The sequence below is a fragment of the Xiphophorus couchianus genome, chromosome 7 (assembly GCF_001444195.1).
Source record: "Xiphophorus couchianus chromosome 7, X_couchianus-1.0, whole genome shotgun sequence".
NCBI classification, from domain to species: domain Eukaryota; kingdom Metazoa; phylum Chordata; class Actinopteri; order Cyprinodontiformes; family Poeciliidae; genus Xiphophorus; species Xiphophorus couchianus.
Genome location: NC_040234.1, coordinates 2025542 through 2051364, shown reverse-complemented (window position 1 = coordinate 2051364; position 25823 = coordinate 2025542). Strand labels below are relative to the sequence as shown.

Genomic DNA, 25823 nt, shown 5'->3' with positions numbered 1-25823 from the left:
ATGTTTGATATATTTTTCACCAGGAAGAATTAGCTTGAATAATGTGAGCCGGTCTTGGTTCTGGTTGAACATTTATCATGTTTTACGTCTCTTTAAAGGACAAATCAGAGACATGCAAAACGTAGAGCTTCCCCAAGACATCAGTCAGCTAGCATCAGAAAAACAATGAAACTGTACTTTTCCCTCTATAAAAAAAAAAAGTTGTTTGGAAATATGTCCAGTCCTGAAAACACAGCCTGTCACAGCTTGTCAACCATAGAGACACCACCTCATATTTTTATTAAGTTAACACACCTTCTAAACAAATGTACCAACAAGATACAAGGTTCATCTGTCGGTGAATAAAAAACAGCAGACTAGTTAGTGTGACTATTAAAGCGAGTAATTAACTGGCTAAAATAATATTCTGTGCAGTGTGCAACTTAACTTTGGAATGACTACAGCCTAACTAACATATTTAACCTCTGTGATGTACTGGTTATGCCTTATTAGCTGGCAGTATCATTTTGATCTCATTACTTCAGACATGTGTAGCAATGACCATCAAAACGTCTGTAACTAAGGAGACTGATTTTTACTGGAATGTTTGTTCTTTCCCAATTTAATTTATTGTTACTTGTTTTGTTGTTAAGGTTTACCAATCACTGCCTTAATTTGTTGGTTTGCCTCCAATTCATACCAAAATGCTGGGAAAATAATCTGCTCTTTAAATTCGTTCACTCCTCCTGTTACTGCAAGTCGGATTTATTTTGTTTTTATGCAACCAAGCTGTAAAAGCTCTTTGTTGAGTCATAAGGAATATCTTTAGTTCCTGTCATGCATGTTTTCCCAGATTATTCCTGACCAACATGTCTGATCTTAGTTCATTAAATGAGTTTATTTTAGAATCTCTATTTATTAGTCTTGTGTTTGTGAAGTGCTGCAGCCTGGCCTCTCCTCCTCGGCAGATTGATGACTCTTCTATTACCCAACAGACCACTTGAAAGGATTTTACAAAAGAAGCCAGCCTGCCAAAACAAAGGCTTTTAACTCTCCAATTGGAAACAACAGCCTTACCTCTGTTAGTCCTCTTGTAATAAAACTGTGATCCACTGCTAGAGGGCTGTGATGGTAATACTTAGTCATGATTTCCTTTGACAACAGGCTACAAGTATCTACTTTAAAACTATGTAGGGCATTGCTTCATATCTGATTCATTGCCAAATCATTTCATATGTTTCACTTCCATATAGCAGGCATCTGGGTCTCCACCCACTTAAAGAGATCCCTGCTATATGGACATGAGGCTTTGCTGCATCTCAGATAGACGCAACCTGAGCAGTGAGGTGTAGCTAAATGTGTTTGTGGGGGTGAAGAGGGAAATTGCCCTTGTTAGGATATTAAGGACAGATAAATGGAGCAGTCTACTGCAGTCAACACGACACTCCAGAACAAGAACTTGTGTCACTGAGGCGGTATAGTTTCCTACAATCACAGTTTAACCAGTTATTACCATTTTAAAACTGTATCATAGAAATGTCCTGCAGTTGCAACCACCTGGTGTTTGCAGGACTCCCACCTTCTCACTGTTCAGATTCACCTATTTGTGGATTTTTCTGTGGAAAACTGATTAGCAGAAATTGAACCTATATCCAGATTATTTCGTAGAGAATATCTAAAATATTCAATAGAAAATAAAAGTTTATAAATCAGAAGTAATGCCAGTCGACACACTATTGACTATTGTTTGCAAAGCAGCCAATCCCGTTTGATTTCCTTGGTGCTGATTGGCTGTGCCTCCAAGAACAGAGACAAGGAAGACTGTAGATGTTAGTGTAAGGACTGTTTCCCATATTAATGCACACTAAGGTGTATCTGGAGTTTGAACTCCAGCAGGAAGTGTGAACTGATTTAAGATCTCAATTATTCACAGATTCCAGCTGTTTTACTTTCCCCAAACTTCTTCAGTTAGTCTTTATCTTTTATTTAGTTAGCTTCAGGCTATTTTAAAACCCGACAAAGAGCAGCTGCTCTTACGTTTGTGTAAATAAGCTTATTTAAACAAAACCTCAAACTGTGCAATTGACAGGATGAGTCACATGTTTTTTTTTTTTTAATCTTCCATTTTTCTATTCAAATCCAAACCAGCGCGTATCTAGTTAAGCCAATTCACTTTGAATAATATTACAGCATCATTTGTCACAGATTGTGATCAATAAACCAATCCTCAGTGCAGTCTGCCAGCTCTGAAGCCTCTGGATTTCCACATTCAGTTCAATTAAAAGTCACAATTATTTCCCCCAAGTCAATAAAGTGACCTTGGAATTATCAACCTGCTGGGGAATCATCTGCCAAGTTTTCCTTCCTTCCATTGATAACCATCCAAAAAGAAAGACTCTGTGGCCAGTTTCCTCTAGGCTTTCTAAAACTCTGCTTGCTTCTTTTAATACCGTCTCTGTCTGTTCCAGACTAACAATAAAATGTTACTCGTCATAAGTTTATTACTAAGACTATTGATTCCCAAAATGACTGATCTTATTTAATGCAGTTTTATCATAAGTGGCCCACAATTCTTCATAAACTACCAACTCATTATGGTGTAGATGCAATTTTAATTGTAATGTGCTTACATATTGTATATTTACATCAAAGGTATATTTTCACATGAATAACAGTAACGGTGGTAGCACCGGTGTGTGTCTGCGTGTGTGTGTGGGCAGAACAGCTCATCTTTTGTAAGCAGACAGTCTGCATCAGCTGAAGGACGTCCACACACACAAGATTTTACCCCGAGTAGCTCCAACAGCTCAGTTTGCACCTGCTGCAGCTGAAACGAGGCCAACAGTTTCACTGAAGGGACATTCTTCCATACGAGCAGCTCGGCTAAGCAGCTGGTTACCAGGCAGAACTAACTGTTCTGCCTGGTAACCAGTTAGCCCCCCAACTAAACCAGTACAGTCCTGACAAGATGAGCAGTCAGGTCAGATTACAGGCTGCAGAGTGAACGCACCCTGAGGGATATCTGCTGCATGCTTTTTTCTGTTTTACTCCAGTTAGGCTCAGACTGGTGGCGCTTCAGGGCTGATACAGTTAGGTCAAACTGTAGGTATGAGAGGTCAATGCAAAAATCTGCCTTGAGTTCTATTTAAAGGTAAAGGAGGTGAAAGCAAATGCTAATTTCATGTATCCGATAACAATAAATTGTTTCCTTTTGCTTCACAAATATGCATTTCTTTGTGTTATTCTGTGCAGAATAACACAAAGGCTGAAATGTTACAATAGTGTAAACATTACACAATCCTCTCTATATCAGTGCAACTTCATATTTTGAGGGGTTCTTCTGAAAATGCGTCATCGTGTTTCCTTCCCATCCAGTCTGGCAAAGTTAACTCCTGACACACACCACACACACCCCTACACGCACACACCCACACACACAATATTTCCTCTCCCTGTGTTCCTGTTTCAGCCCTGCAGAGAAACATAGGGGCCAAAAGTAGAGTTTTTTTCCATTTTTGGTTTGGATTGTTACCCTGAACAAATCAGGCAGGAAGAGCACCAAGTTCTGGGACATTTTCTTCTTTTATTCTCCATATATTTTCCAACACTTAGCTTATCATTGGTATTTGAGGTATGAAGATGAAACACCAGCTTTGTGTAAAATCAGCTTTGGGTGACAGCTGCCAGGTAAACACTTGGATCATCAAATGCTCTGGAAGGGAGTCGACATGGGCAGAGAAGCTGAGATAAAAGTCTTCTTAACTAGATGCTCAGGAGGTGAATCCACTCTGCCCTGGAACCCGTTGGGAACATGAGATGGTTTCTGCTCTGAAGAGCTTCACCCATTGCCGCTGCACTGGGATCAGCCGCACTGCAGAGCTGTCAGGAGGAATCCAGCAACCTCAAAGCTGCTCTGACACACAGCGAGCACCGCCTCATAAACCCACTGCAAGGTCACCGAGTTACTGGGTTAATGTGCTGCTGCGATCAGGCTGCGTGCATGAGCGACTGTTTATCATGTTGGCCCACTAGCTGCAGTAGCTGCACCCCAACTGTGGTCTCAGTCTGTTCAGACTTAACCAGTAGAATGCAGTTAAAGCTAAGCTTTGATGTTATTTAATGACTAAGCCAGGAAATAGCCCTAACCCTCCAGTAGAGAAGTTTTAAGATCTCATTCAGTGACGGAAGGATGGAGCAAAACTCTGAGTTTATCTTTCCATCTACATATTAACGGTTACCGATGGTTACAGAAGTACTTGCCTTTCTTGGTTTTCCTTGAGGTCTGAGATTCCAATTCTGCTCAATTTTCTGTCCAAGAAATTTGTGGCGAGTATTGGCAACAAAAATTAGTAGCCAAATTTTCCATCAAAGTTTTTAATGCAAATTTTAGAGCAATTCATTTGAAAAGGTTGATGGAAATAACAAAAATCCAACCAACCACCTCAATTTTGCAAAGAAACGTTTTTACACTCACTTGAGGTTTTTTTTTGGCTTTTCAGACAAAGAGTTAATACGTTAAAGGGGAGATGGAAACACATCTGCTGAATAAGGTCCGATATAGTCCCTGTTGGGTCTGTGCCTTACCAGTGGCACAAAACTCAGAGTCCAGACCTCCAGCTCGGAGATTTGGCTTTTCTGAGATGTTTGGTTCGTGCCATGTAATTAAACAGGAAGTTTATTACATGGCTGTAATACATTTCCTGTTCATTACAGCCATGTGTAGCGTCAACATCTGATGAAATTATGCATTGAGTAGCCTGGTTGATTCGCTCCAAATCAGCAGATGGAAAAATGGCCAATACATATTTTCCTTTTTCTATTTTCCTTTTTGGCAATATTTCAAAAGTCTGTTTCAAATTTGCATGAGAAGTTGATGGAAACACAGCTACTGTGCTTTAGTTTTCTCGACCATGTTTTTCCACACAAAAAAAAATTCAAATAATGCCAAAAAAACATTTTCTTATGAGACTTATGCCATCTCGTCTGTGTATAATGCTGTTGCTGCAAGTCAGTCAGTTAAAATCCGGTAACCATCTAACAATCTTAACATTAAAACAGAAAAAAAGATGAACACATTGAAATATTTACATTTTTCTAAATGAACACATGAGGATGTGCTACCTTGACATAAAGAGAATGTTGGAAGTAAGTTTCATTTATTTTGTCCTAAAACAACCAGAAGCCATTAATGCAGCCCTCAGCTGGAGCCCTGAGACTGAAGCAAAAACAAAAACAGATTGTTCGCTGTATGAGAGATCTAAAGCCTACAGTCCCTAAAAGCTACTTGCAATGAAGAATAACAAAAAAAGAAAAATGTCTAAAGGTAAGAAAAAGAATTTCCAAAATTTGGGATTATATCAAACAAGTGATTAATTGAATGATGAAGGGCGTTCATTAGATTTAACAAAGAGGAAATGAAAATCCTGGTTTTTGAGGCTGATTGTTCATCATTCAAAGGGAAACTATCTGGTTCTAATCACTGACAAACACTGCTCCATTTTATAAATCAATATTCACAGACGTTCTGTACATTGATAACTTATTTTTTGGATGGACATGTGGAAATTCTTGAAACAAAATTACAGTTGGATATATTCCATACATTCTTCAGCCAACTGACTTGATCAGCACAGAAATACTTTCCACGTTATTCTCATGATGCTGGGAACCCAGGAAAACGTCAGCTAAAGCTCATGTGATCAATTTGACAGAAGGTCAATAACTGAATGCGGTATCAGTCTGTTAATATTCCATCATTCTTTTTATATTTACAATTAGAAGTGGGTCGGTGTCATCTAACATCTGAGGAATTTGCCTCAAATAAAGCCATACGTGAAAAATACCTGTTTCTGTAGCTGCTTTATTCATTCAGAATGAGAAACCATCATCAGCATGTAGACTGCTGCTTTTCTACTAGAGAGCAATGGTGTTACCTTTATCCATCCACCCAACCGCAATTTGTTCCAAAGACCCACCACACTGACGACATGAACCCCCCCACAAGCAGAACTTTTCAAAAACAGACCATTTTTAGCTACAGTTACAGGACTGCGGTTCAAACAGTAGAACTTTCCCCTGAAGCTACACGGCGTCACCCAAACATACTATTTCACAGAAACGGTAATAAAGCTTTCCACTTCTGCAGCACTCCCTGCCAGAAACAACATCTGCAGCGGGAACCAGAGACCCGTTACAATCACTCAGACAGCAGGAAACAGGAGCGAAGGAATAAATGACAAAATCTGTGTGATTTTGGTTTTTTGACAATTCTCCAAAAAAACTTTTCAGATGACACACAATAATCACTTTCAGCTTTCACATAAATTTGGTTCAGATAAATCACTGGTTACAGCTTTACCACAGGCTGGATCCGGCCAAACAACGCAGAAAAGCAACTAACAGCTTGTTACTTCTTTATACATCTCTATCCAGGGCCATCTACAAGCTCCCATCTACATGGTTTACAATATGATTTTGTAAACTCATTCACTCATTTTAAAGGCATTCAGCATGGAGCAAACATCCATCATGAAGAGTTTTCCACTCCGTTTTTACTGCACCAGCTCATGAGTCCTGCAAATAATCTCTGACCTCTCCGCCCTTCTTCTGAGAACACTTCAGTGAGTCAGTAAAGTGGGGAAATTATCACTCTCCATTCAGAGGAATTATCGAAAGCAGAAGAAAAATTAGGGTCCTTCAAAATCTGTTTTATTTTCCAAATTCCACTTTTATTTTTCTCAATTCCACCTTGTCCATTTTAACCATATTTCTTAACCCAAACATGTAACTATGGTGTGAATGAACCAGGTCCGGGAGCTGCAACGGCCAAAATACTACAGAAGTCACTGAATATCAGCAAATTCTGTGAAATTCTGCATTTTATTGTGCATCCCAATTCTGCAATTCCATCTGAGTTTTCTTCCATAAAAATGTGTCCTCCTTTAACAAAAGATACCAAGTATGACATGACTTGGATGATTCCTCTGTTGGAGCATCATTTATTTTCCTTGGCGCTGACTGACCCTTAAGAGTGGAGATAACGAAGGCTTTAGATGTTAGCTTCTGCTGTAGTTTCAGATGGTTTCCACTGCATGTATCAAATATCTGATGTTTAAACTAAACATCAAATTTCTGCACTTCTGAGTGTTTTTAGAGGAGGTCTCAGGTATTCACAGATTTTCTCAGACAAAAACTCTTACACTGTTCATTAAGAGAATTCTGGACAAGACTTTGCAGTGAACCCTTTGAAAGCAGTGAGGAAGGGTTATGTAAGGCAACGTGTCTCTAAGGCCAGTGTTAATATAATAAGCCACAGCAGTTATGAGTCAGCGTTCCATATTAAGCTACTGGAAATATGCTAGCATAACGTCTCTCCAAAATACGCAGCACACCCAGCAAGTTAAAGCAGGAAATATGTTTTTTTTTAGCAGAAGCAGTGTTGGGCAGACTCGTCCCACTGAGAAACACCGACATGACAGACGGTGAAGGAAGGCTGGAGGGAACACCATCCTCATTCCTTTCCACTCATTTTAAAGGCGTAGTATGGAGCAAACATCCAGGATGAAGAGTATTCCACTCCGATTTTACTGCACCAGCTCATGAGTCCTGCAAATAACCTCTGACCTCTCCGCCCTTCTTCAGCAGGGTTTGGACCCAGACCCGCTGGCTGACAGAGGCCTCACATACTTTCCGTCTGTGCCGGAGCGCTGCTGGGATGCGCAGGGCAGCTGAGGTTTGTTCTGGACCGGCTTCAGGTCGGAGTGTGTTTTCACATGTGGAGGAGCCTGCGCCGAAAAACAGCGGCTGCTCCAGACGTGCTGCAAGCCATCATAGAACCACACACACCCACACACACTTCTCCTCTCGACGGTGGTTTCAAACCAAGCCAACCAACCGGCCAACAAACCCCATACACACTCTCACTTTGTTCCACCCACACAAAGCCATCACATCACCTTCAACATACATCAGCAGCTCAGACAGAAAGGCCTGCAAGGCAAAACTCAGGGCACAATTTCCACTGCAACATGACCTCAATGAACTACAAAGCAGGATTTGTTGTGCAGTGAGGTAACTTCAGGTTAGGTTAACACTTTTAATCAGTCCATCGGTATGTGGCCGGCAGGCTGGACAGCTTTAACCTTCTGGCTCTCACACACTGTGATCCATCATCCATCAACAACTGCTGATCAATAAGAACAATTAAAGAATATATGAAAAACATTTTCCTTGAACTATTTAATTTGTTTTAAATGAAAAACTAACTTTTATTCAGACAGAGCTCAGGTAGCCATGTGGAGGCTGGAGAATGTCAGGAAAAGTTCAGGACTGAAGTGAATTTGTGACGACAAAATTATAACATCAACAAATCATCTGCCATAACGCACACATTTCCAGAACCCCAGTCCCAAGGTCTGGTTTCAACATTCACTTTGAACAGTCGACCAATCAAGAATCCCCACCTTGTCACTTTGATAAGCTACAGTCACCGTCCTCTCCTTGAGACATCTGTGGGAGTAGAAGGTTTAGAAACGTTTAGGGTCGCACAAATTACTGTTTAGTAAAAACCTTTTTTCTTTTTACTAAACAGGACTCAAACTACATTCAACAAACATTCAGGGCTTCTGATGTAGTTGATTCTGAGCCATATAGCCTCAACAATAACCATTAATATTGCTCTGAATGCTGGATATGATGCTGATTGGTCCAACAGAACTGAGAGACCGAGACAGCGACTCTTCAGAGTCTGACTCGAGTCTCCTTGTTTTAGCTGGGCCTAACATATTCTTCACTGTGAGCAGTGGTGGGCGCTACTAGCTAAAAAGTTTGTTATCCTAAAGCACTAATCATAAACATTAGTTCCACTAATGTTAAAGCGCTAAACTAATCCAGTATTTAGCGAAAGCTGATGCTAAAGCGCTAACTTCAATTCAAATTATGTCTGCCCTTGGAAGACTGTAACCCTCGAGCACCAATTTCATTTTGATGCTGTAATTTACATGTTGTATAATGCCTATAGATACTGTATTTATATTTTGTTTCTGTACGTGTCTTGTTCAAAATAAATTTTTGTGGGAAAAAAATTTTGAAAAAAAAAACATGAGGAGAGGAAATGGAACTTTTGCATAAAGGATCTTCACACACTTCAAAGTAAGAGCATGAAAATAAATGTCTTAGTAAATTAGCGTTTTCAAATTTATCTGAAAAAATTTACATAGGGAAAGCTTAGTGAGGTAAGAGCTTTCAAAAATAGCAAAAGTGTTAAACGAAACATCTGCTCTGCTATTAGCGCATGAGTGGATTAGTGTAAGTGTGGTGAGTGTGGCCAAAACTGACTGTAGCTACACACTCCAATATAAATAACTTAAGCATAAGTTTAGGTGTGGTTTTAAAGTCTATAAAATAACATTTGGATGAATTGTTATGACATTTTTAAGGTTAAGAGTTGTCAACAAACCGCTGTCACCATCAAGGCCACACAGTGACAGAGCTGCAAGCATTTGACATATGAACTGATAAGCTTAGAAGTCATATTGGTTCTGTGAAAGAGAGTAAAGATTTAATTAAAGTGAAGACATTAACAGGGCAGTCTGAAGGAGGAACAATATTTAAGGGCTCTGACCTCAACAAAACCTCACTTCAAAACCAACCTGGTAAAACATACTTTGGGCTTGGATCTATCAAATGCACATTAAAAAAGTAGAGTCTATGACACAAAAACATTTTTAGCTTAATACTACCAAGACATAATTTATAACGTAGGTACTTTATGAAAGAGAATATACAGTGGAATTTGCCAAGGACTCCAACAATAAGGATGCAGACATTTATAGGGTCAAACAATCTCCATGCCAGGGTCCTTTCCTGTGGATTTTTTTTTTACAAAGATTGATAAATTTTAGTTAATTAAATGTGTGTGTTGTGGCTTAAAAAACCAGGGAAAATGCGATTCTGTCTCCATTCAATGCAGTCAAACCGTCCGTCCTGATTTCCAGCTGTTCAGCCAGGACCTGCCTCTCCATGAGGGACAGACACAGTGAGACAGAAAAAAAAACAGACAGGGTGGCTTGGCTGGAGTGATGCAGCTCTGAGGATAAACACGACAAGGAAAAATAAAAGAATAATAAAAGAAAAAAATGGCTACGAAGACATGAGACTACATTTTCCAAGAAGGAGGGCCACACAGTAATACGGCACCGGCAGCCAGAGGGACTTTACATCTGTGTGGAATTAAAGAGAGACAAACAGTTCTGCTGCTGCTGTGGAAAACTGAGGCTGGAGATAAAAAGAGACAAGCTAGTCCTACAGAGCTCTGTGTCCTTGGTTGGTGCTTTTAGAAAAAGATATACAATCTGAAAGAAATGCTAAAAAGAAGATTTTACTGTAATGCATGGTATTTTTGTGATTAATATTTATGCCTTGACTTGCCAATTTATTAGTTGCACCTGTTCAAATGAGTGTTAGCAAAAATAGTGACTCGGCCAATCACACGCCAACTAAATAATTCATTGATGCGTCCAGGCGTGGTGATGAAGACAGCCTGCTGAAGTTCAAAGTGAGCATCAGAATGAGGAAGAAAGGGAATTTAAGGGACTGACTGTTTGAGCCAGACAGGCTGGTCAGAATATTTCCGAAACTGCTGATCTACAGGGACTTCCACCCACAACTAACTCTCTGCTTTACAGAGAAAAGTCTGAAAACAAGAAAATATATACTGAGCAGCAGTTGTGTGGTCAACAATACCTCACTGGTGCCAGAGGTCAGATGGAGAATCGTTAGGCTGGTTTAAGAGGATAAAACAGCAACAGTACTGCAAATAACCACTCGTTATAACCAAGGTATGCAAAATCCATCTGAACACACAACATGTAGAACCCTGAAGTACCAGGTGCCAGGTCGCACCGAACTACAGCTCTGGCTGGATCTCAAACACTGTCACAGAATGACTCAGACCTGCCTGGTCTAATGAGTCTTTATTTCAGCAGCATCATTCAGATATTAGGGCCTTGCAACTCTGGTTCAGGCTGCAGCTGGAGGTTGTGGTACAATGATGTAGGGGAGATTTTCCTGCCATACTTTGGGCCACCACCTTAAACACCAGAGCATACCCGAGTATTGATGCTGACCATGCCTATCCCTTCATGACCACAGTGGACCCATCTTCTGATGGCTGCTTCAAGCAAGATGATCAGATCAGATCATCTCCTACCAGTTTGTCAGCTAGTTAACTCACTAATGCCCCACCAGACTGTTTTGGTGGTTTATTAAGCAGCAGACTGCAGGCTAGCTAACTGATCCAATGGCTCGCCTAATTAAGCAAGTTGTTTGTTCATGTGACGGTGGCGCAGCACAGAACTGAGGGTGTTTAAAGCAGACAAGCACTGTTGGCGATGTGGTTGCTTTTTCACAATGTTGAAATGGTAGGAAAAAAATTATATAACCTATAATATTAGTAATATCAGTTATCACCCATGACAGCGATGTTTGAATCGGATATTGATATCAGCCCAATTTTCCATTCCTAATTATTTCATTTTGAAAACAGGGACATGATGAATACAGAGTTGGCATTTTAAATTGCCTTTTCGTTATCCTGTATTAGTAATTAGCATGGTTAGCATTTGTAGCTGTGGACATCCATCTGTGTATGTATCACACAGAGAATATACATCACATGCAAGATTTCCAAAAGATCTATCAACATTTTCAAATGTAGCTCATTTCATGACAGACGGAAGCTGAAGGTTTGATCCTCTGGGCTGGAATCAATTTGTGTTGTTGATACCTTTTTACAGAGTTTGTGATTCTTCTGACTTTTTCTTCCATATATTCGGACAGTAAGAGCATCAACGTTGAAAATGTATGACCTTTTAATATAGTGTGAAGACTGCTGAGATAGTTATGAGATCTGAAGATAACTCAGATGCGATAACAAAAATTGGTGAATTCTCGTCACGAGCTGATTCATAATACCTACTAGAAAAACCCTAAAGGCACAACCAATAGGGGGCAGTAAAGCAACAGTCTGTTAATCACTGTTGTTAATCACTGATCAAGGGTCATGGTCCATTTAGAGTGATTGTGGAAATTTTACTGTTGAAGTAGAAAAATGATGACTCAGAAGGGGGTCCGGATGCCTATGGAAGGTACGATTACTCTTCTAAGTGGCAGTTTAAGAGGACATGTTGATAAATCAGCTGTGACTCAGCGGTTTAGGTAAACACAACCAGCTGGGTCAGACCGGACAGCAGATAACTGGACAGCTAATCTCTATCTGCCCTCACACAGCATCAGGCCCTTATAGAAGATGGCTCCCTCAGTGCATATTGTTCTGAACAGACAACGTACACTGATAATGAAGTGTGTCAGTGAGTCTCTATTTAGAACACCCACCAATTATCAATTATGTCATGGATTATCAATGATGTATCTATTTAGGGCAGAACATAACTGTGGAACTAGCACACAATTTTTATGTAATTTGACATCATTCTGAGATATATAACTAAGACCTGAATGTCAGAGCATTTCCTTTTCCAGCCCGCTTCTTGACCTGAAGTTTGCCCTTGCTTGACTGTTCCTACTAAAAGTCTGGATGTGCACAGACATGAACATGCAAAGTTTTGAATTTTTAACATGGCCATTGTAGCTTTATTTGGAAGGGATTATAAAACAAAAACTCCAGGCACAGATGAGTTTCACCTTCAGACCCAGCATTCTCCCACCACTCCCCATGAGCCAAAGGATAAAGTGATTTCTTTTTTTATTGAAATGCCAAACCTTTCCATGCATTCCCTGAGTTCACCACTTGAGTGGCAATGTTTTCCAGAGATGTTGAGATATTCCACTTGCTTTGACTATATACACGTTCTTATGAGATTATGGTGACCAAAAACATTAATGGAGTCATTACATATTTTGCTGATTCTCTGCTGATCCCTGATTGAGTGTCTAATTACAAAAGCTGATAATTTGGCCAACATCCAGTCATTAGTTTTGGGGATTTGTCTCTGGGCTGCAGTGAGATGCCATGTTAAAAGTAATGCACTCATGTTACAAGATCCAAACTAATAAGACTGTTGGTACAACCTTTGAAGTAACATGATCAGACATGAAAGTAACAGCTGCTGCCAGGCTACTGGAAAGCAATACAAGTATGGAACGTCAATGCCTGGCATCAAAACCAGGAACCCTGCAGGGTTTGTAAGGTTTGCAGTTGTGCATAAAATGCATTTGTAAAAACTGCATCAACACACTGAAACACTGAAAGTGAGCTGTCATTGTTTTCTGAGCTTAAGCTAAGGGGGAAACTGGAGTACTCTTACCTCATCTGGGTTCTCCATTAATCCAGTGTTTTTATGTCAATGTGGATGCGTGCCTATGTGCGTGTGTGTGTGTGTGTGTGTATGGTAGTGAAATACAAGCACAAACACACATGCAAAGGCTGAGTCATCGCATACAGCTGCCTGTTTCAACAGCAAACAGTAGAAAAACCATTAGCTGTTATCAGGATACACACACACACACACACACACACACACACACACACACACACACACACTCTGTGGCAGTTTCCATCACTTCAGGGTATGTTAAATTGACTTGCACCATTTTTCCTGGAGACTTACATAACTTCCAACCAGCGCGGCACGGCAGCTTCTGCCCAACGCGAGACCCAGTGGCCCTGCGTCTAGTTCACAACTTCTGACGTCTTTAAATAACACCGAGCTGTCTGGCGCATTTTAATACTTGGGTTCGTTGATTTTACTTTGATTTTCACTTCATGGTTCTCATGTGTTCAGAACTGGATTATGCAGCACTCCAAGATAATTAAACACCTGATTTTGCTTTGAAATTTTAGCCTACCTCCAAAAAGTACGAAGCAAAAGAGGGAAATAAACAAATGTGCTTTTCTGCAAAATATGCGAGAACTTGACCACCTTGGTGAGTTGTTTGAAGGGCTTTGCTTCTTTACATACCAGAAAACCAATTGGTGCAAAAATCAGCTAAAAGATTTAGTCAAAAATTCAACACAAAGTCATGTTCATGCATTTGAGCATTTGAAAGGATACATGTAGCAAGAGCATTAAGAATAGTCACACTTTAAAGTTGATTTTACTGGCAAGGAAAAAAAAAAAATCAACCAGCTGAGCTCAGGATCCATTTAAAGGTCATAAACCGACTGGTGCCTCAGGTCTACAGTTAAAAGTTGGAGAAGTTTTAATGTCTGGAAATCATTTCTGCCTCTGGAAGGAACAACATGATTCCCTGTCAGTTCCTTTATTTACAGCGATTAATAATACACAGCTGATTGTAGCAGTCGTTTTATTGATGTTATTAATGAGCTACTTAACTCTTTCTAATAACTATCTGTGACAGAAACAGCAGAGGAAGTGATGAGATTTACAACTTTCATAACAAATATGGCCCCCAGATGTGACGTGTCTGTGTCAGCAGAGGGCGGGTGGAGCGAAAGATGATGTCATTCAGGAGGGATTAACCCCTGACAGGTAGGCCACCACTCACTTTATGAAATGGATGAAAACAATGAGACGATCAGACATGTATGTGGAGTGTTTATAGAGGGGACTAAATGTTCCTGATGAAGTCAAATATTTGTGATTATGTATTTTAATATGTGGCCTACAGGTGAATCTCTGGATCCTAGCAGAAAACGCATAAAAACATTAACGTGCCACATATGGAAGATAGATGGAACCTAATTAGTTTTTATATTTTCTAATGGGGTATTATTATGTTTTTTCTAGGCACACGGTGCCACTTTATAGCACAATCAAGTAACTATGTCACCTTAATTTTTTGGTAGAAAATTGCTGTATGTATACAACATGACTTAAGAGAAATTTGACTTCGCAATTTGACACTGTCTCTTTAAGGAACTCCTGCTATTTCTGACACTCCGCCTTCAGGACGTCATCCCAACATGGCTTCTCTATTAACACTTTAACAACATTTTTACCAGCGCTGCACTGAGAAGTAGCTCCTATAATGAACTCAGATGTTCCACAAGGTGTTTGCTAATTGGTGCTGGCTAGTCTGAAGGAGCTGAGTGGGAGAGTTGTGAGGGAGGGCAGCTCTGTGAGGCAGAAGCTCAGAAGCTTGGAAACTGCAGCTCAGAGAAAGTGCATGTCCACCCAGGTGCTTTGCACAACTGAATGGTTGCCCCGGGAGATTAAAGTGTGTGTTTTCGTCTGTCTTTTTTCAGTTATGTGAAGAAAGAAAGAAAAAACTATTGTGCATATATACACATTAATACGCACAATGGTAGTTGTCTTAGCTCTACCACAGAAGCTAACCTCCACAGACTTCCTTATTTCTGCTCTTGGGCAGACAGCTAATAAGCACCAAGGAAAATAAATGATGCTCCTGTATTGGCTGCTTTGCAAACATCAGACATCAGTGCCAAGTAGCATTGCAGCTTGGTAACTCATCTTCCTAAACTGCATTTTCTCTGCAATATTTTTAATATGGTCAATGACATATATCTGCAAGTAGATGGGTTTTCCACGGATAATTTTGAGTTACGTTCCGAAAATAAATCTGCAAACAGGTGAATCTACTGCAAATAATGAACCGTGAAAAGGCAGGGCTCACAGTGTACTCGGGTCATATTGAACCACAATTAATAATATTAAAAGAGAGGAAACACACACACACACACACACCACAAGTGTATTAGTTACTTGTTTGGGTTTGTTCTTCAGTCAGATGATTAAAATGCTACTGAAATGGACCGGGAGCAGGTGTGTGTCGTGGTTCAGATTGGTTTGGACAACGTTTGTGCGTAAATCAATAAAATCAAGATTTGAAAAATGAGTTTTGAATTTCCTCACATTGCTGGAGATAACCAACACCTAATTGCATGATAAATTAAAAAAGAGCTTGATCCATTCTGATGATTGATATTTTTTAAGGGTAATTTTGTTTACAGAGATGTCATGATCCATTTTATTTTCTGCTTTGGTTGTGTGTGGCTTTTTATTTTCATTTTATTCATTGTTTTTTGTTGTCGTGTTTTATTTTGATTATATATTTAAAATGTATTCCAGTTCCAGTGTTCTTTACAGAATTAAACTTTATTAGTCTCTTAGAGGGCAAACTTAAATTATCATGCTAATTAGCAATATATTACTAGAAAATGTTCTGGAATAACAACAATATTATCGTTTAGCGCAATAATTACTGGGGCAATTTATTGTCCAGCAAAATTTGCGTGCAAGTTTCCCTAACTGTAGTTCCAGAGCTCTGAACCTACATCACAGCTTAGTGAGGTTGGGTTTCTTGTTGCAGCATGTTGGGGCGTTTGCTTCAGAGTTTCTCTTACTGTCTTTCCGTCTTCATCTCTTCCAACAAGTTGAGGAACATGGTGCAGACTTTGTTTTAGACTCCTCGCTCGTGTCCTGCCGTCCATCATTCTCTGCTGTGTTGTGGAGGACCAAACCGTCAGCCTGTAGCGTCTGCAGTCCTGTTGCTGGTTAATGTTATGCTGTCTCTGCTGGCTTAGCCCTGACACAGCAAAGCAGCTCTGCACCTCTCCACAGCGCTGCATTGAGCTCATTTCTGAGTGAAAACTGGTTTTCAACCTAAAATAAAAGCGCTGGAAATTTGAACTTTAGAAAGTCAGGCAGGAGAGGTGTCTGATGCAATACAGAGACATTCTGTGCTCCTCAAACATCGAGTCTTAAATGTCTTTAAAAGGCCAAAACAACTTGAAGCCTCGTGTCTGTAGAGCTGCTAAACAGCTTAAGCACAGAGGAAAAACTAAAAACGTATGAGAGCAAACCTAAGTGTCCCTCTGCAGAAGATCTGCTCTCTCACACCCGCCCTCTGTCTCACCCTTGGGACAACAAGGAATTTCCTGTGAGAAGGAGGATGAATTTTCCATACACTTAGTGGGAGATAGACAGACAGGGAGAGGGGGAAAAAAAACACCCAACAACAACAAATACATAAGTCTATGGCCTGGTTTGACCTGTTCTTGCCATCAGTGATAATGTGGAGAAATTAGAAGAGCCCAGCTGATAGAGATGGAGGTTGATGTTTACAAGATGTCTGCAGTCTTTGTTTCTCTGCAGGCCTCCCCAGACGATTAAAATAAAGATTCCCACAGCAGACATGGATCCATTCCAGTGGTTCAGCACCAAACAGAGAACCCAAACAGAAACAGGCTGAGGATAAAGCTGAACTGTGTAACTTTTACATAAAAAAAAAAAAGATTTTTTTTGTTTTACACATTTGTTCAAACTGTCATGACTGTTTGGTATAAGATAGCTAATTTCTGAAAAAAGAATCAAGCTCCTCTGCCTTCTCCCAGTTCTAACTAGAAATGACCAATCAGAGCCAGGAGGAGGGTCTGTCAATCACTCCTCTGTGTGGCGCTGCTCCAGCTAGCACAGCCTGTTATGAATGCTGAGGCTAGTTAGCGTAGCCACCGATGGTGACAGATAAACAGTTTTCTTAACAGTAAGTTGTTTTTTCTGCCATTAGCACATTTAGCCATGCGGTCATAAGGATGACTGACAGCACCAAGACCCGCCTCCTGGCTCTGATTGGTCATTTTTGATCAGGAATGGTGCATTTCTTTAGACTGCAATAATAGCTCAGGAACGAGGTGGAGGAGATCGATCGTTTCACAGATTATCTGGCTCATAACATTCTGTCACAACATGGTGACAGTTTTAACAAATATGTAAAAAAAATTTAGAGTTGAAGATACCTTGAATCTACCAGGAGTAGAGTTCCTGCAGGTGGAGCGGTGAAGGATGGGATGAAGGGAGGATTTGTGAGTGACCAAAATGCACAACACTGAAATAAGGAGTAGGAGGACTAAAGGTCTATTCAAAGTGAATATCTGACATCTACAAAACTGGAGCTTGTGTTACTTTAGTGCTAAAAGTCTGTTTTATAGCTAACCTAAAGGCTGAGTGGAAGTGAGCATGATGCAACAAGCTGTTCTGAAGTAAACATGATTCTATTATTTAAAAGTAGCTTACAAAGCCTGCAGTCAAGACAAAAACCAACACAGAAAAGCCTAAACTGGACCAGACTCTCACTGATCAATGCTGCTCTAATGGAAAGTGATGTTTTTATTGCCAAAGGCTGCAGATAATCCAGTTCAGTAGAATATTTAGACCACAGTCATCTATACTATGAAAAACTTTTGTAAGATGTTTCTTTTAAAACACCATAATGTAGGGGAAACAAAATCACAATGCCAGATTTCAGTTTGGAAGCCTTTACTGGTCAGAGACCAACAACATCTTATAACTTAGTCTAGAGAATAATTCTAGGAATTAGAAGGTCTTAATTATCAGCTTCATTTAACAGTTGATTAATGCTACCTTAGTCTGGCCTTGTGTCATTCAAAGACTCCACTACGCCATCTAAGGTTTGCTGGATGAGGCAGAGCCAACAGATCTAACTGACATATGTCAGGATATTTGGAGATGCCAGGAATGTTCAAAGTCCTTCTTCGATAGCTGGGGTGTAGTGTTGGTCTGAGTTGGGTTTAAAAGGTCCCAGCTGCTATAAAATCCAATCAGTTGCTTCATCGGCTCTTCAGTCGGATTGGTGCAGCATCTGCCAAAGAAAGACTGGACAGAGGAAGCATCTCGGGTCCAATCTGACTTAACCTCAGCTCTAATCTGGGATTTCTTCTTCTTCTACTCTCTGGGTTAATCGCTCCACTTGAAATGACATTTGGTCTGGCTCATCTTTCTGGCTCCACTGAGGTAGAGTTGGAGTTAGAGGAGGTTATGGCGTGATTAAACTAACACTGATGAACTTTTTCTGTACCATAAAACGGTGGAAAAGGTTTTTTGAACTGTGGCAAAGAACTGCACAGTGGAACAGTTACTGGCATTTTGCTTCAAGAAGGCTCTGTCTTCATGTTCACATGTTTTCTAAAGCAATACTTCAAAATGCGAATAAAAAATTATTGAACCATGGCTGCTGGGGTGACTACTATTAACTGCACACATGCAGACATGACATGGTGGGTTCAGTCACCCTCTCTCATGGCAGAGCACAAAGGGACAGTGGCTGAGATAAATACGATTCATGCTGTGGATTGCCAGTCTCCCAAAGTCTTCCCAAAGATTAATCGCTGCAGCCACTTAAGGCGTGGAAATTACCAGTAGTACTAACACTAGATCATAAGCCTTTCAAGGCAGTTGAACAGTTTGTGCCATTTATTACAGTTCCAAAAGATAACTAGTAGAGAACCACAAACACTACGGTGTGTTAGGATCTTGAAGCAGATTGCTTGGAAACGAGAAGCTGTTCAGAGCATCAGAATAAAAAAAGAAAAACAAAACAAAACAAAAAAATGCAAAGATTGCACCAAACAATTGAAGTGGTATTAAATGGAAGCTACAGATCAATTGACAGGCTTGGCGCAGATTTAATCAGCCAGTTGTAGAAGTAGGCCAGGAGGGATTTTTATACTCCATTTAACCCAAAGCAGAATCAGCAGGAGGAACTGAGTTCTGCCCCAATTTACTGAGCGTGTTACAGAGCTGGGTCATCTCAACACTGTCAAAATGATCACGTTTCAACTTCACTGGGCACGGCTACAGAGAGCAGCGCAGAAAGACAATCCCCCATCAGGAACCCTGTGAAGCTGCAGGTAACGTAATTGTTGCAACCCACAGTAAGGAAGGAGGTAGCTGTGAAGATGCTGGCCTAGCAACACTCTGGTACATAAACACTGGAGAAGTCTTCATTACTTCAATACAATGACTAGCCTCCTCTGTTCCCAAGATGTTCTATGAGTCTCGTCCATGTTTCATCATCTATGGTTCAAAATCCAAAAGGCCTACCTTGATAATTTAGTCATTGCAAAAACAATGAAGTTTCCAACACAATACTAGTGGCCTGAAATAAGGATGGGGAATATGAAATAAAGATTTTATCACAATATTTTGTTTTATTGTGACTAAATATGATTAAAAAATGCATTTAAAGCTTCCTTCAAGCAACTGTCACTGCAGTCAAAACCCCTCAAACACAAATACTGCTCTTAAAGACACAAACCCACTTTAAAACAGGCTTCTTCTGGACACCAGGGAGTAACAGAAAAATTGTGATTCTTATCACTAAGGTGCCAACAGTAACAACATATTGTAATATTTTTCAATCTACTGACGCTCTCATGGAACAAACAGTGGAGAAAACAGTAAAAATAACAATCCTGACAACACAACCAGTTTTGAGTGCGGAGGCTTGAAACAAGCAGGCCACAACGATTTATTGTGCATCGTTGTCACAATAAATCAAAATTATTATCATAACAGGTCATTTTTTACCATAACACCAAACAATATCATAAATGCAAGTCCATTGAAGAAAACTGTGAATTGCTAGCTAAAGTTAGGAAGCTGTAGCAACAGACTAATCAATCCTGAGTTGGATAATTCTACAGAATCATAAATGTAGTTCAGAATGCAGTTTGGCGTTAATATGCCTTTATTCTGATTGTGAAAATACAACAGTAACATTTTCAATCCTTTTTTTTAAGATACCCTCACTAACACAATATGTGATGTGAGAACAAAGCCTTTAATATTTGTAAGACAATAAAAACATAAACATTAAAAGATGGGGAAGGTTTGTAGTTTTCACAGAAATATCTCTAAAGTTTGAGCTTATTACTGCATATTGTCCTTGTGTCCCTCTAACCCGTCCTCTGCATCACTTTATGAAGGCCGGCTTCAGGAAAGATGGTCTTCCATGTTATGGCTAATCAATTTCTTATTCATGGTGATGATTGCCTCCTGAAGCAGGAGACACCTGGACAGACAGATGGACGGCCTGCATGCCTGATGAGGCTGCATTTTAAAAGAGTTCTGGGACCAACACTGACCATCAAAAACACCGGCCGCACCAGCGAGGGGTCACAACTGAGCAACTAACAGGACCTGATAGGACTGGGCATGTTAAAAGTGATTTGTGAGCCAGCTGCGGGACGAACACGCCCATATGTGTGTGTGTGTGTGTGTGTGTGTGTGTGTGTGTGAGTGTGTGTTTGTGCGTAATGCTGCCAGGACGCCACGCCTTACTTGTGTCAGCCAGCCCGGCCTCTGTCAGCCGGCTGCATCTCCCCGGCGAACCTGCGCCTCCAGGCCGGGAGGGAGCCCATCCGTAGGCCCCAATGCAGAGCCCCCTCCACACACACACACACACACACACACACACACACATACATCTAGTGAACAACAGTGTTCCCAGGCAGCAATCAGGCCTGTGCGTCCGCATCTGCAGCCGCAACTGAGACACATTAAATCAGCTGAAGTGAATGGCAGCCTTTTCTCCGTCCCCCTCCCCGTCCTTCCCCTGCATTCACATGCAGCCGCCCCGCGGCATTAATTGGCTTTTATTGCGGCGGATGCTAATTAAGATGATCCTCTATGTGTTCGCAGCACAAAGCAGCTCTGCAGCGCTCCAGCTGCAGTTTGTTCCACAGGGAGGAGAAGCAGGAGCAGAGAAAGCCTACAAATCCCGGCCGATGTGCTGGGATATTTAGGTAAGGGGCAGCGGAGCTACTTACTGAGCGGATCCAGATCCCAAGGAGATTCCTGGGAGGAAAAGGCGCAGCCAGCCGCGGGGAAACGCAGCAGAAGTCTCCGCGGAGTGTTGGTCGAGTTTCCGCCGGGGATTGGAGCCGGTTCTCTCACCGACTGCCCTTTTTCCCAGATAGATCCCAGATTGTGCCGATTCCCCCCTGTGCCTGCTGCCAGCCACACTGGATCCTCTGAGATGCTACAAGCTGAACAAAGGCAAGCGGACAGCTTCCGCTTTAGACCACCAAAATAAAGGCGGGACCCTGGTACCGATGAGCAAAAAAAAAAAAAAAATCTTATATTGTTTTAGTGCTGCAGCGTACAGAAACATTTAGAAAAATGCCAACCAATTGTATTCAGCGGGGAAAAACTTTACTTGTTTAATTTCCATGTTCATGATGCCTTTGAGACCCACAGCATCATCGGTCCTCTACTGTACTCAACACTCAACACTTTGCTTTGCCAAACCCACGAGTGAATTAGGGCCATTGTAGATATAAAAAAAGAGTACATCTCAGCCGAAAGCTCTTAGAAATTTTCTAGAAAAATTCTTTTTTCAAATGAGTTTCAAATGTCAAATATTTTGCACTTTTGGAAATTTTGTATTTCAAGAGTGGAAAATTTACAAACTCAGAAATTTCCTTGTTTTTTTATTTATTCTTGGCAGATTTTCTTGTAGATTTTTGGCAGAAATGTATTCTCTATTCTCCCTCTACAATGGGCCTAATCCCCCTGGACTGTTTGCTGTCAAAATTCTCCATCTGATTCTCAATCCACCAGATTACACTCCCAGCAGAGGTAATCCAGCTATAGTGCATACAGTATTTCTATGTCACAAGACATGAAGAGAAAAACCTTTTTGTTGCATCCCACCCAAACATCTTCTGATACAGAAATATCGGTAGGTTATTGTTTTTGTTTGTTTTTAACTCCCTCACCATCCTGCTTACGGTGTGTGTGTGTGTGTGTGTGTGTAGGTGTGTGTGTGTGTGTATGTGTGTGTGGGTGTGTGTGTGCGTGCGTGTGTGTGTGTGTGTGTGTGTGCGTGTGTGTGTGTGTGTGTAGAAGCCATGTGAATACAGCTCCTAATCCAAATGGGTGGTCAGGGTCACATCATGTTTTCACACCAGAAAAACAGAAAGTCATGCTACTAATGAAGAATTATTAGAAATGTCAGCTTTAGAAAAGTGTAAATAAAATAAAACTACAAAGCTTCGGTTGGAATCGCAAGGAAATCGCATTAGGTGTTAACAAAAGTGGCTCTAGTTATGGAAATCACTTCTCTGAGTGCAAAAACAAACCAGCAAAAATAAAATGTATATTTTTCAGTAGCGTAAAACTTTGTGTTTAACAAAGTGTTTTGTTACTTCATCTGTCTTTCTCTCTCGCTCTTTTTTTGTTGTTGATATTTTATAGTGAAACTGAAGATGTTTAACTTCCTCAGTTCTGGACTCTCACTTTACAGGTTTTTATTTCCATTCCGGATCCCAAAAACTGCCTCGTTTCCCGTCCTGCCCAACCCAGAAATTGGTCTCAGCCAATCAGCCCCGATTGGCTCACTTGTTTTATTCTATTTTATTCTATTCTATTCTATTCTATTCTATTCATAGTGTAGAAGATACGAGGATCAGCATCTGATCCGTTTTCAAATGTATATTTCATGAAAGCCTGTCCTCTAGTGGCTTGTAAAAGCATTACAACTGCTTGTGTTCAAACAGCTGCTACTGCAGTTACAGTACTAGTTAGTGGATTAAATTATTTTTCTCATTTACTCAGGGTATTTTAGAGCAGTCTGCAGCAGTTGCAGTCCTTGTGGTGAACTAATCATGTATGCACATTGTCCTTGCACATTTTTACATTACGTCACAGTTCACACACTCACACACTTCCCTTTATTTTGATGGGATTTTATATGATAGAAAAAAAAGAATGAGTCAAAGTTAGATTTTTATTTGTTTTTCTTTCTCAGGTTTAATCAGATTGTTTGGAACAGATATGTTAAAATTATGTCACAGATTCCCAATTAAATTTAGGTAGGAACTTTAACTGGGCCATTCTAACACATGGATCTGCTTTGATCTATGAAGTTGCCATCATCATGCAGTCTATCCAAAAGTAAACCCGATATCTGCAACATCTAAAATCATCAAAACAAAACTTTTACCAGTAAACCTCCAGCATCTTTTCACACAGCGTTCATCTCCAGATGAAGCTGTGGATTTACTGCAGGACCAGAGGAGTCACCTTCAGCCACTCAGCTCCCTGTTTACCAATTTGCTTTGGAAGATGAAGGCAATCTGGTTCATCTTAAAGAAAGCCATAATCAAACCACTCCTCAAAAAAACCACTCTTGGCCCAGAAGTCCTATTTGCAGTTAGACACATCTCCATCTGAGAGATGGTTGCTGTAATCCACTGACTGTTTCACAAAAGGCCTTAAGACATTTCTTTTTTATCAAAATGTTTGGTTAACTTTAGATATTGGTTTTAATCTCTTTTATCTATTAATTTTTATCCATTGTTGTCTTGTGTAGTCCTTTAAGATCTCGAGACATAAAGGGCATTATAAATAAAAATTATTATTATTATTATTATTATTATTATTATTATTATTATTATTATTATACCTGAACCATTCTACAGGGTCTCTGGTCGTTGTTCTGGATCCTCTAACAGGTTTAAGTTCCTTTATCTTCTCGTTTCCTTCTCCCTGTTGAAGGAAACAGCGTGAAGCTGCCACTCTTTATGTTTCACAACATTCTCCCTGCTGACTGTTTACTACTCTGAAACAGGTCATTATTTTATATAGGAGTTGATAGTTGAATACAAATCACACATTTTCCCATTTTTTTATACCATGATCTGGTCTTATATGGTAAGATGAGACATCGTTATTTAAAGATGATGTCTCATTTTATTTTGTAAAGTGAGGCATCGTTTTCCTACCCCTTCAAAACTCTTGTTTAATGAATCCTTTTAAAGGTCGCAACATGACAGAAGGTCACCATAGTGGAGATTTTTGGAAGTTTACTGTTGAACCAAACTGCAATTATCAGTCCTGCCTCTGCAGCCAAACGTGTTACCTTCAAACCAGCAACACTAATCACTCACATGTCTAATGAAAAACTGAATCAGTAAATAAACTTAAAATAATAACTTTTTTTTGTTTTTTAGGTCTTAATATTTCCACAGAGGAGGAAAGAATAGAGACTTGATAAAAGCTGCAATTGTTTGTGTGTGTGTGTGTGTGTGTGTGTGTGTGTGTGTGTGTAAAACCTCTAGGTTCAAGCTGCGTGCAGCAGCGGGACATCCCCTGCTCGCTTACAACAGATCGCTGATGGAAAAAGGAATTGAGTTTTTCCACCCAGTCGTTTTCTGTTTGACTTATTTTCATCATTAAACATCTTTTTTTTATGCATCCTGTATTTCTCCTTTTCCACCTCGTCTCAGACGCTGTCTCAACCTGAAGCTTTCCCCCCACTTTTAACCAATCCTTCAGATCTTAGTTTTACTGTTAAGACAAAGAAATCAAATAAAATGACTAAAAAAAAGAGTCACTTGCCCTCTAAAGTCCGGCCAGGATTCTTTGTGTATTTTAATTCAACTAAATATTTCCTTCTGTCGATGTAAACGATTTCTCTGAGATTCATCTGCACAGAGCAATCTTTTTCTTGTTTTCACCCCTAGTGGTGAAATGGATTTATCCTCCCGAGGCACCGAAATGTGCGAGGAATTAAACACAGTTAAATGGTGAAAAAGCAAGCAGCATTGTGATGGGAGCATCCTGATGTGGAGGTGATTGAAGCGGAAGATGCTCAGAGCTGATGGTGTCACTGTGAAATATTGTCTTAGCTGTTTGGATATTGAGCTGTTAGCATGTTATGGCAGCAACAGTCTGTCCAGTCAGAGGTTTCTTTAGATTCACTGACATCCTTCCTGCCAGCAGCAACACCTTTTGCAACGATGCTTTGAAGATACCTGAATGATGTAACTTCACATTTAAAGAGGCAGCATTATGTACGTTTTACATCCTTGCCACGGGAGATTCAAGGGTACCTTGATTCTTTCATACATGTTTGAGAAATCCTTGAATCTCCCGTGGCAACCATGTAGAGGCGCCTAAACACCTACTCTCATCAATCGCTGCCTTTTCACTCAGCTCCTTCAGACTAACGGCAGCAATTAGCTAACACCTAGTAGAACTGCGCACCACACCAGCTACGTCTCAGTCCAGAGCTGGTAAAAATGTTGTTAAGGGGTTAAT

General features: G+C 40.3%; 1 protein-coding gene across 3 annotated transcripts in view; it reads right to left on the bottom strand.

Moving 5' to 3' along the window:
* The window catches only part of raph1a (Ras association (RalGDS/AF-6) and pleckstrin homology domains 1a), a 70457-nt gene extending 48689 nt beyond the window's left edge, over positions 1–21768 (bottom strand). For 2 of the 3 annotated variants that reach the window (XM_028023697.1, XM_028023699.1), the window contains exon 1: positions 21548–21768. The gene's annotated coding sequence lies outside the window, so the exon portion shown is untranslated. Of the gene's footprint in view, positions 1–1056; positions 1166–21547 lie in introns of those variants that run through there. The other variant, XM_028023698.1, reaches the window with a different exon arrangement.
* Between the last annotated feature and the right edge of the window lie 4055 nt (positions 21769–25823).